Below are 12,969 nucleotides of genomic sequence, written 5' to 3'. Positions count from 1 at the left end.
GGTTCCTGAAAAGTTCCTTCCTCTCGAAAATTAGATTGCGTGTTTGACATTTTTTCAAGATTTTTCACTAATTTTGATCAAATTAAGGTCTGATTTGTTCAAGGGTTTGACATCAGGTGAATTCGCACAACATGTTCAAATTTTTAACAAATTTCGTCCATGAGTTCATTGTAAATTTTAAGTTTTAAGCAGAAAGTGTAGAAGTAGAACTGAAATGATGTGAAATAATGTGAAATCGGCTTCAAATCTGCTCAATTCGGCTGAAATCTTGTGCTCTCTGTCACTGAAACTGGCCTCCAAGCTCTGATACCACGCTCTGATACCACTTGTGAGGACCGTTTCGGGCCTCCGAATGCTCCAGCCGATCAGATAATCATCATATCATGTGCGGAATCCATGTATGATGTTGACAGTTGACGCACATAAGAATATACCGATTAAACCTTGTTTCAATTGATTAATTCGAAGTACAAAGCCAAGAAATAATTTTAGCAGAGTTTCTCCTCTAGAGCCAAAAGTTTTTCAAATGAGAACTCAAGTCTCCTATTTATAGGCAGACAACTGTCGCACGAAACCACCTGGAGCGACTTGTCTCTCTCGCACGGAAGGATGGTTTGGAGCTCCTTTCGCACGAAAGACTCTTTCGTGCGAAAGGGCTTCCAACTTGGAATCCCGTCCCGTTTTCATACTAATCTATACAATCTATACAATGCATTACAACTAGACATGACACGTGGACGTAGGCTGCAGACATATGTATTCACAATGAAAATAAGATTACATGTGAAAAAGAGGAAGTCATAGTACATCAGTGGACTATTAGTGCATGCTAAAGATATGTAATGGTTAAAATGGTTAAACATTCTCACTAAAGATGTGTTGGTAGGCTCAGCTAGACTAGTAGTTTTGCAAAAACGATCCAAACTAAATAGAAAAGCCTAGTTCTAGTGGGAAACACGATTGAAAACATAGTTGTAACACCCCAACCCGAATAGGGCTGACGTGTCACTATTACAGATATCACAACCAAACAAAATCCATTTAACAAGGAAAAAAATATGGAATCCAAAAGAAACCAAAACTCTCGAATCAAACTAAGAAATCCTAAAGTCTTAGTTAATTTAAATACTGAAATAAAGAAAAGTCTTATATTCTTGAATTGCATTAACTCTCATCAACGCTACTTCCCAACATTCGCCTGATTACCTGTCAACAAATAAGACAACACAACAAAGAAAAATACGGCTGTGCCAAAGGTTGCTCAGTAACAGAAAAATCAATAGCACATGTAAAGACTGATGTACAGAAAGCAGAACTGAACTGACGCAGGCAAAACTCACAAACAGATGCTGAACTAATTCAAAAGCATAGATCCGGTACATGATCAGAACATAATCAGATGTAGTACATAAACATATCAGAGACATATCAAATGCATATACTGAATTAAACGACCATAATATAACAACAAAACATGTCATGTAATATAGAAGCACCCAGAGCCAGAAACAGAAGGGTGCATAGCTAGCTAGCCCATGCACCTATGAGATGGTGTGTGTGGCGTTAACACATTATTCCATCCCCCAGAAGTCAGAAGTCAGAAGTCAAAAACCAGAACTAGGATCGATCCATACGCCTCTAAGGGGCCAAGGTGCTACACAAGCACAAGTCAAAGACGCTGTGATTTTGATTACGCACTGTCACGGAAAGTGTTCATGTCATTGACGCCCAAACGACAAGTCAGAAGCGCTCGGGTGACAGAGTACAGAAGTTAAGGCCATGTAACAATAAACCAACTGAAAGTAATTCTAATGGGAACATGCAATAATGATTACAACTACTAAAGTCTATTGCATGCTGCGAAGAACTTATCAAATACTAAAATGCGAAATTGAAACAACCAACGGAAACAAACAAAATCCGTACTGCAAAGTAACGGATATTATAAGTAAATACTACGATGAGAAGACCAAAGAATCCGTACCTTAGTTTAGAAAGCAAAGCAAAATCCACAAATAAGGTCCTTTTCAAAACTTAAGCAAACCTAAATCGCATTACGAGATCCGTTATAATCTATTGAATTTATAAGTTCGTTCTTTAATTTTCTCCTGACGACTAAGGACTTCATTATTAGGCCTTTTATCCAAAAACAACTATTTATATTATACCCAATTTTAGAATGTCTTTGCTTAGTAAAACTTGCCATTATCATATAATATTAGTAGAATTCTAACTTCTAAACGAATTAACAAAAATCAAATTTTATAATATATATACTACTAAGTTCTTAAATCCTAACACACTCATACATATACATATATAAGTTACATTTAAATAATACATCACCTATCACATATCATACCTACACACATGCAGACACATAGTGTACAACCATACCTATATCACAAGCATGCATTCAAACACATTCACGCATCAACACAATTAATAATAATAATAATAATAATAATAATAATAATAATAATAATAATAATAATAACAATATTAACAATAACACATGCATACTCCAATCCAAAACTCACACACACTTTATGATTAATCCATACACAACACACACATCATATGGACACATGCATACATACATAAACCTTATACCTAATAACAACACACACATTCTCACAGATTATTACACCACACCTACACATTCTTTATATATATATATATACACACGCATAGATATATAGCACACATATGAACATGAACTCCTACCCAAGACATTCTTATACAGTAACAAAAGAGAGGAAAAAAAACCAACGAACAAAATTTTATTTCGTATTGAAGTATATGTTATTATCATCTTTCGCAAAATAATTTTAGACTAAGTGATCCTTTAGTCGTCGGGAACGAATCAGAACTAAGAGCTCACAATCAACAGATTATACGTACATGTATACCGATCCTACGTAATTAACAGAGAGTGGAACTGTTACCTCGACAATAGATTGGACAAACGGGTCGAGAGAAAGCGGTGATAATAATGGCGGTCGTAAAAGGTAGCGATGGTGATAATTATTGTCACAACCCCCGACCCCTATCCCCCGAGCGGGCGGCCGTGAGCCAGTTTCAGTGGTATCGGTGTTTGTCAATTTGGCAGCGGAAAATTTCATCAGGACCGTAGTTGGGAAATAGGTTATCAGAGTTGAACACCAAAAATATTTAAAATAAAGAAATGGGATAAAACCCAAGTTTCTCTATTAATACATTTATAAGTGGGACAAAACCCGATTTTTCATTTGATGCATTTAGAGGGAATAACCCCAATTATTGAAAACAATTCTCATTTTTAATTAGGTAACTTTTATTGCCACTTTTCTAAGCCTTCAGTGCTCTCCAGCTGGTTTTTATTGGCTTCACACTAAGTTACCTGAAACACGTGTTTAAAACATTTTATCAGCAGGAAATACTGGTGAGTGAATCCCAGTTTAATCAAGTTTAGTAAAACTATTGTACAGTATTGAGGGCGGTCTCGCAATTACATTTGTTTCTAAGTCATATCAATTACCACCCGCGGTACTGTCAGACCCGACTTGTGGAAATGTTACTCCTCGCACGGCAGTAACAAATTTTGTATACAAAACCCCAACATACCGACGATAATTATATCCTTACAAATACTCAATAACTGTTTAATATATAATTAATTGTGTGAGGTTTTGTAAAATCAGTTTGCAAAAAGGAGATTACTCACATTGCTATTATAGGTCTTCCTTTTGTGACTTCCTGGTTATAATCTAATTAAATAAACAATGCACATGTGTTAGTATAATAACCCAATATTTACATTAGTAATACCCTCCCCGAGACGGCATTCCAACGACTACGTCGGGCGGAACCTCGACAGCCGTTACGGAACCTTGGATCAATCGGGCAGCGTAACTAATACGTAACCGGGGTTATGATACTTACAACGAGGCAGAGCTTCGCTAATTAGGGGGATATAATGCCCGGGTATAGGGCCTACACTACAGAAATTTGAGAGAGAAATTAAAATTGTGAACAATTTGAAATGAGAGCCGAAGCCCTCCATTTATAGGTTGTTCGCCTATGCCGTTGCTGTCACACCCCGACCACGTAGAACATACAAAACGTGGCGGAAACGTCGGGGAGTGTTGTAACAAAATCAATTGTTTCAAATCCATGGCAATTGAAGTTTCGTTTTATTGATCAAATATGAAAGTATACATAGTTTAAACAAGAACCAAAGAGTACATAACATGAATTAACTAGTTCTTGTCTCGTTTTAAGTCACTAAGGCACAGGTCCGCCTAAGTATGTCTCGATAAGTCCTATGCATCATCTCCTGAAAACACATGTGAAAGTAGGTACGTCAGCATAAAAATGCCTGTGAGATACATTGGTTTTGTGAAAACGGGATTCATGACTTATGTTTGAGAAAATGTTTAGTCATGAACCTTGTAATTTGCTTTGTCTTGTAAATCATTTGAAAAACGATAAGATCAGATGATATGTATAAATAAGAGAACACTGTATGGTCAAACGAATAACCATGTAAAATGAGTTTGTAAAACAATGTCTCATGAAAAGTGTGTTATTTGTATAAACTGACATATGTCTCAAATTGAAATGATTCAAATAACGCTACGATATGTAATACCATACAAACACTTATATATAGGAAGTACCAGCGGCGTATCCACCATGCTTGTATCATATTACACACGCCTCGTTACTTAATCACTTACTCAAACCAAACCATCAAGATGAAATGTTTAACAACGGTTGAAATGTTTATGTATAGTCAAATGTCTATTGTCAAATGTAAATCATGTCAACGGATACAACTGGTTCACACGGTTCAATGGTTACAAACGGTTCATATAATCAAACGGGTTTAGACGGTTCACATAGTCAAATGGTCACAACGGTTCAAAATGTAGCATAATGTGTTCATATGCTGGATGAGCATATGCAACAGAAATGCAAAGTAAAACAATGTACTAAGTACGCACACAATGGGCATACATAGCATGTAATGTAAGACGATGTACTAAGTATGCACACAATGGGCATACATAGCATGAAATGTAAAGCGATATACTAAGTACGCATACAATGGGCATACATAGCATGAAATGTAAAGCGATGTACTAAGTACGCACACAATGGGCATACATAGCATGTAATGTAAAGCGATGTACTAAGTACGCACACAATGGGCATACATAGCATGAAATGTAATGTAAAGCGTTGTGCTAAGTATGCGTACGATGGACATACATAGCATAAACACAATGAAATCATGTACTATATATGTACTATCGAACATAGCAAGTATATGATGTGAAAACAGGAAAGCATGAAAGTAACAGATAGGCACATGTGTTTCACCCCAAAACAGTTTGGAAAACAGTAAAAGAGGGGTTCAATGTACTCACATTGACTCCTCGAAAACATGTAAAAGATGGGGTTCAATGTACTCACCTGAGATTGCTTTGGAGTTCTTGTATGATAACCAGATAATGCTACAGATCACGGGATATCAAACGGCACCTAATAGGTAGCTATGTTAATATACCGGACCAAATCGGAAGGATCGGATAGTACGCGGGTTCGTAAACCAAACGAGTATGGAGACTCGTGTAATATGGTTTAACAAAGCCTACATACTAAAATGAAACTTAACCTAAGTGCTTACGGTCCATCACGACCCGTTTAGGTAGCTTATGCTACCTTACGTGTCGTTCGCGTAGAACGCGTTCGGAACGCCTAACAGCGCGACCACAAGGTATAACCTCGGGAGGTTATAGCTATGGTCACCTACTGTGTTTGGTCAGATCCTAATGATCGACCAAATGGGTCGGGTTCGAAAGGATAAGCGATGGTTTAGATCGCTTACCTTACGACCCTATATAAGCACTAAACTAAAAGTGACGAGCTAAGCATGTTAGAACATGCTTAACTAAGTTTAGAAAACAGGTTTGACATCAAAACAACCGGCTTTGATGCTCACGAGTAGTTTGGTTACAAAATATGCAAGAATGCACATTTTGGCCGAAACTACGACTCGTCACTAAGCCTAGATAACGTGGTGATCAGTAGGTATAGTCACTACGGACTATAACCATCGTGATCACGCTCACGTTATGAAGTTCCATGAACTTCGCATCGACCATAAGCTGGTCAATGCAGAAAGTCAACAAAACGTTGACTTTCGGACTCGAAAAGCGATAAAAGAGCGAAAGAAGACTTACGGAAGGTCCCCGAGTGCTAATCTAGATCAAATAGCTCAGGTATGAAACAATGGTTCAAACTTAGAGCCTTAAGATCAGATTTTGTGGGTTTTTGGAACAAAGGGGGGGGGGTATTTATAGGAAAAGTGGAACCGTTAGGATCGTTTATCGAATATCGTGCCGCGATCTCGAGCGTACACTTGTCAAAATATTGTGGTAAGTCAGATATTGGCTCTTGGCTCCTGATTGGGTGAAAGGGCATTGCCCCTTGATCGAACGAAAGGCCAAACTGCATTAAATGCAATATATTTTCTGTCTGACAGTCTCACGCGCCCCGCGTAAGGATTTGGTAAATCCTTACGCGCCCCGCCTAAGGTTCCCAGATCAGAATTTACAATTTTGGTCCCTGCACTTCAGAAACACGTATTTTGGCCCATTTTTGGCACGTTTAAGCCCCGTTAACCTCATTTCAAGGCTCTAAGATGAAGTTAAAGTGTAGGGGACATGAAATATGCTCAAAAATATTCCGGATGTCGGTTCGTTTGGCCGTACGATTGCGATGTTCGCTTAATTACGACGGAATGCGCATAAGCGCGAAAGACGATCCAAATGACGCGACAAATGGATTTTTCTCATGCCCAACACTAAGGCATAATATAAGGATGCTTACATATATTTTTGGATGTCCGGATGTATTCAGAACGTAAGTTATGCGCGAAAGTGCAAACTTATGCACTTTTTGACACTTTTAGTCCCTGAATGATCCAAAAGTTTATTTTAGCATACCAAACCCCTCAAAGCCTATTTCTAAGCTATGTAAAGGATATTTATGGTATGTTTAACTTATGGACATGTTCCGGAATGTTCGTTACAGTTCAAATTGGCATACTTTCACAGTTTGTCAAGTTTAGTCCCTGTAAGCGAATTAACTTGTTTTTGCCATACCAAAGCCTTCAAAACTTATTTCTAAGTTATGTAAAGGTTATTTAAGGTATGTTGAGTATATGTTGATGTTCCGGAGTATTTGTCGCATTAAACCGAGTACATTTACGCACCAGTTTGCGTATAATTCTCTAGAAAGCGATATAAAGTTTGAAATTGAACAAGAATTGATATGTGCAAAAGATACACATATTTGTACAAGATTCCAAGTATGAAATACAATATTTCATTGGCTTGGTATTTGTTTGATGGTCGCGGTGACACAGGTGTCACAGTCTCCCCTACTTTAGGAAATTTCGTCCCGAAATTTATTCGTAGGAGTCTATTTGTGACTTTGCCAAATACCCACCAGCGATATGCAAGGCAATATCCTGTCATTTCCTTAACGGTCATTCTTCAGAAACGAAAATGAACAGACGGAGTCATTTTCCTCAACGAGTATTCTTCAGAAATGGAAATGAAGGATTACACAACGGATATTCATTTCCCCAACGGATAAATCATCAGAAACGAAAATGAACTAACAGAGTCATTTTCAACGGTTGCTTCATCAGAGTTGGAAATGAAGGATTTCACAACGGATATTCATTTCCCCAACGGATAAATCGTCAGAAACGAAAATGAACTAACGGAGTCATTTTCAACGGTTGTTTCATCAGAGTTGGAAATGAAGGATTACACAACGGATATTCATTCCCTCAACGGATAAATCTTCAGAAACGAAAATGAACTAAACGGAATCATTTTCAACGGTTGCTTCATCAGAGTTGGAAATGAAGGATTACACAACGGATATTCATCTCCTCAACGGATAAATCTTCAGAAACGAAAATGAACTAAACGGAATCATTTTCAACGGTTGTTTCATCAGAGTTGGAAATGAAGGATTACACAACGGATATTCATTCCCTCAACGGATAAATCTTCAGAAACGAAAATGAACTAAACGGAATCATTTTCAACGGTTGTTTCATCAGAGTTGGAAATGAAGGATTACACAACGGATATTCATCTCCTCAACGGATAAATCTTCAGAAACGAAAATGAACTAAACGGAATCATTTTCAACGGTTGTTTCATCAGAGTTGGAAATGAAGGATTACACAACGGATATTCATTCCCTCAACGGATAAATATTCAGAAACGAAAATGAACTAAACGGAATCATTTTCAACGGTTGCTTCATCAGAGTTGGAAATGAAGGATTACACAACGGATATTCATTCCCTCAACGGATAAATCTTCAGAAACGAAAATGAACTAAACGGAATCATTTTCAACGGTTGTTTCATCGGAGTTGGAAATGAATAGGGTTAACTCTAGACACATGACAGAACTTGCTGTGATTTCTGTGCACTAAATTCCATAATTATGTATGCATCCATAATTACGTAATCCCTTGCACAGTCCGCACAGTTTGTTTTGTAATGTTTTGGGGAAGGATATCAAACTTGTGATGAGGGTGACTAGACTTCCATCGGTTCCTTTTAATTAGATCGACAGGGGATCTTCTTAGTTAGGCCACCAAGGAGTCCTTTCAGCTATATCATCACATGATATCCTTATCCAGCTTTTTGGATGAATCTGTTTAGCTACACCACTCAAGGGTCTAATTATGAAGTAGTACTTTATAATCCAAAGGACTTAACTATAACATAGAAGTCCATTGAGGATTTTAAGTAATACTTTTGGGTATCCTACTATGAATCTCTTGTATAAGGATATGTAAGATTCTACGAGGATTTGGATAACATAATTTGGATCTCACAACAACACATAAGGGAACACATAAGCACAAAGTCACATACTTGTTTAACTTGATCATAATTTGTTTTTAACTTGTTATTGATTGAATACGGATATGGAAACCAATCGACGGGTCTCAATGTTCACTGGAATCTATCTGAGAAGATAGGAAGATCTCCCAAAATTTGATTTTTTATTACAAGGAATCACCACATTCGAATTAAGGTATACAATGATTAAGGACTTACGGGAAATCCTTAGGTACCCTATTAAGGATTTATAGTGGTACTTTGGGTATTCGTCATGTGTTGTAACCTGTGCCTTGTACTTCGTTTCCTTAGAATAAACGGGTACTTAGGAATTTCGTGGAAGACGCAAGAGATTATAGAATGGGAGAATTTTGGGGGTAGTTTGTTCTTTAAGGAATACAGTCCCTTGATTGTCGGTATTGTAAGGGATATGTCGTTTATACATGCAACCACAGAAATACATTGCAATGCAAATAAAAGATTTATTTATAAACAACGATAACAACGGTTTCTTGGACCTTGACAACAAAAGAAAATAATACATAAGACGTGATTATTTCTAAACGATGTTATCTTCTAGTCAGTCAGATGCTTATCCCTGTGCTGGATTTGCATTAGCAAGCTTTGGGCAATTTCTTCGGAAATGACCCATCTCGCCACAGTTGAAACAAGAGCCTGGTAGAAAACGACCTTGGGCAGGATTGTTGCCAGCTTGGTTTGGCGCAGCTGCAGCTGGGCAGACTCTTGCTGTGTGGCCTATAACTCCACAAGTTTGGCATTTGCGGCACTGTACATTGGCGTGATGATGGAGACCACATTGGTTGCACAAAGGTGCAGTTCCATTGTATGGTTTTCTAGCAGGGGGTTGAGTTGGTTGGTTGGGGACGGCTTGACCATTGTGAGCGACCACGGCGAAGTTCTGAGAAGCCTTTCGCTTCTTTGACTTCTTAGGAGATTCAGTCTGTTCATCCATGGTCTTTGATTCCTCGATTGGCTTCTTGTCACCCTTTCGAAAAAGTTTATGCTTTCTGATCTGCGATTCAGTCAAGGTTGCAGATAGCTCAATGGCCTGACGGAGTGTGGTAGGGTTGCTACCAGTGACAATGTCTTGTACCGAGTCAGGCAGGCCGTCGATGTACCTTTCGATAGCCTTGTCGAGTGGGGCGACCATAGTTGGGCAAAGTAGACTCAACTCCTCAAATCTATCGGTATATGCCCTGTGTTCGCCACTATCTTGTTTCAAATCATCAAAATCCTTCTCCAACGCTCGTTGTTCATGACGAGGACAAAACTCTCTCATCATAAGAGCTCTCAGTTCAGCCCATGTTTGTGCTAGAGCAACATCTACACCACGGTCTCTCATTACCCCGTTCCACCATGTAAGAGCCCTCTTCTGAAACACACTCGAAGAAAACTCGACCTTGCGATTTTCCGGACACTGCACGTGGCGAAAGGTATTCTCGATGCTCTCGAACCATTGAAGAAGCCCAGTTGCTCCCTCAGAACCACTAATCTTGAGTGGTTTAGCCGAGTTAAAGTTCTTGAAATTGCATGTACCATTGTTGTTGTTGTTGGCTTGGTTCCATTGAGCAAAGAGATTTGGGAATTGAGCAGCCATCTGCTGCGTAATAATTTCTGCCAGCTCGGCAGTTGCTATCTGGTGTTCGCGTCGAGGAGGCATTCTAAAAGAGGAAAACATGAAAGGAAACAAATAAAATGGTATTGGGTAAGAATAGGATGTTACCATTACTGACCATAATCACGGTTGATGGTCATTTGTTTGAATCATGAAGCAAACAAACAACACCAAGGCTGAATCAAAGCAAATAGATCCTCATTAGTGTATCGCGAGGACATGCTCGCCTAGAAGTGGACACTCACCCCAAGAGTTCCCAGGTAAGAGTGACTGGTCCGATTATCTGGATTTGTACGAACACTCTAACCTTAGACAGAAAACCCAGGGTACAGGCATTCACTCTTCCAGTTCGCACGTGTTCACACTATTTAGGACCCAAAACTTTGACGAGAGTTTTGAAAATTCAAGGGGGTTCAAAACCTTATAACAAAGGGTTCAAAACCTTACAATAGAGGGTTCAAAACCTAGTAATCAATCATCCTAGAACAGATGATTAGTTTTCAAGGCGGTTTTGAAATTTATGTTCTTGTTGTGGTCGTCGCCTAAGGATAGGTGACGGTATTGTTTTATGACTAAACGCAAGTGAACTCGCGTTAGGGTCCTAGGAAGGTTATAGACTAGGTCAAAGCATTACTAATAACCTAATTCCCTATAACCATTGGCTCTGATACCATCTTTTCTGTCACACCCCGACCACGTAGAACATACAAAACGTGGCGGAAACGTCGGGGAGTGTTGTAACAGAATCAATTGTTTCAAATCCATGGCAATTGAAGTTTCGTTTTATTGATGAAATATGAAAGTATACATAGTTTAAACAAGAACCAAAGAGTACATAACATGAATTAACTAGTTCTTGTCTCGTTTTAAGTCACTAAGGCACAGGTCCGCCTAAGTATGTCTCGATAAGTCCTATGCATCATCTCCTGAAAACACATGTGAAAGTAGGTACGTCAGCATAAAAATGCCTGTGAGATACATTGGTTTTGTGAAAACGGGATTCATGACTTATGTTTGAGAAAATGTTTAGTCATGAACCTTGTAATTTGCTTTGTCTTGTAAATCATTTGAAAAACGATAAGATCAGATGATATGTATAAATAAGAGAACATTGTATGGTCAAACGAATAACCATGTAAAATGAGTTTGTAAAACAATGTCTCATGAAAAGTGTGTTATTTGTATAAACTGACATATGTCTCAAATTGAAATGATTCAAATAACGCTACGATATGTAATACCATACAAACACTTATATATAGGAAGTACCAGCGGTGTATCCACCATGCTTGTATCATATTACACACGCCTCGTTACTTAATCACTTACTCAAACCAAACCATCAAGATGAAATGTTTAACAACGGTAGAAATGTTTATGTATAGTCAAATGTCTATTGTCAAATGTAAATCATGTCAACGGATACAACTGGTTCACACGGTTCAATGGTTACAAACGGTTCATATAATCAAACGGGTTTAGACGGTTCACATAGTCAAATGGTCACAACGGTTCAAAATGTAGCATAATGTGTTCATATGCTGGATGAGCATATGCAACAGAAATGCAAAGTAAAACAATGTACTAAGTACGCACACAATGGGCATACATAGCATGTAATGTAAAGCAATGTACTAAGTACGCACACAATGGGCATACATAGCATGTAATGTAAGACGATGTACTAAGTATGCACACAATGGGCATACATAGCATGAAATGTAAAGCGATGTACTAAGTACGCACACAATGGGCATACATAGCATGAAATGTAAAGCGATGTACTAAGTACGCACACAATGGGCATACATAGCATGTAATGTAAAGCGATGTACTAAGTACGCACACAATGGGCATACATAGCATGAAATGTAATGTAAAGCGTTGTGCTAAGTATGCGTACGATGGACATACATAGCATAAACACAATGAAATCATGTACTATATATGTACTATCGAACATAGCAAGTATATGATGTGAAAATAGGAAAGCATGAAAGTAACAGATAGGCACATGTGTTTCACCCCAAAACAGTTTGGAAAACAGTAAAAGAGGGGTTCAATGTACTCACATTGACTCCTCGAAAACATGTAAAAGATGGGGTTCAATATACTCACCTGAGATTGCTTTGGAGTTCTTGTATGATAACCAGATAATGCTACAGATCACGGGATATCAAACGGCACCTAATAGGTAGCTATGTTAATATACCGGACCAAATCGGAAGGATCGGATAGTACGCGGGTTCGTAAACCAAACGAGTATGGAGACTCGTGTAATATGGTTTAACAAAGCCTACATACTAAAATGAAACTTAACCTAAGTGCTTACAGTCCATCACGACCCGTTTAGATAGCTTATGCTACCTTACGCGTCGTTCGCGTAGAACGCGTTCGGAACGCCTAA

The sequence above is a fragment of the Helianthus annuus genome, chromosome 13 (assembly GCF_002127325.2).
Source record: "Helianthus annuus cultivar XRQ/B chromosome 13, HanXRQr2.0-SUNRISE, whole genome shotgun sequence".
Taxonomy (NCBI): Eukaryota; Viridiplantae; Streptophyta; class Magnoliopsida; order Asterales; family Asteraceae; genus Helianthus; species Helianthus annuus.
The sequence above is the reverse complement of the archived record's forward strand: the minus strand, read 5'-3'. Positions refer to the sequence as shown.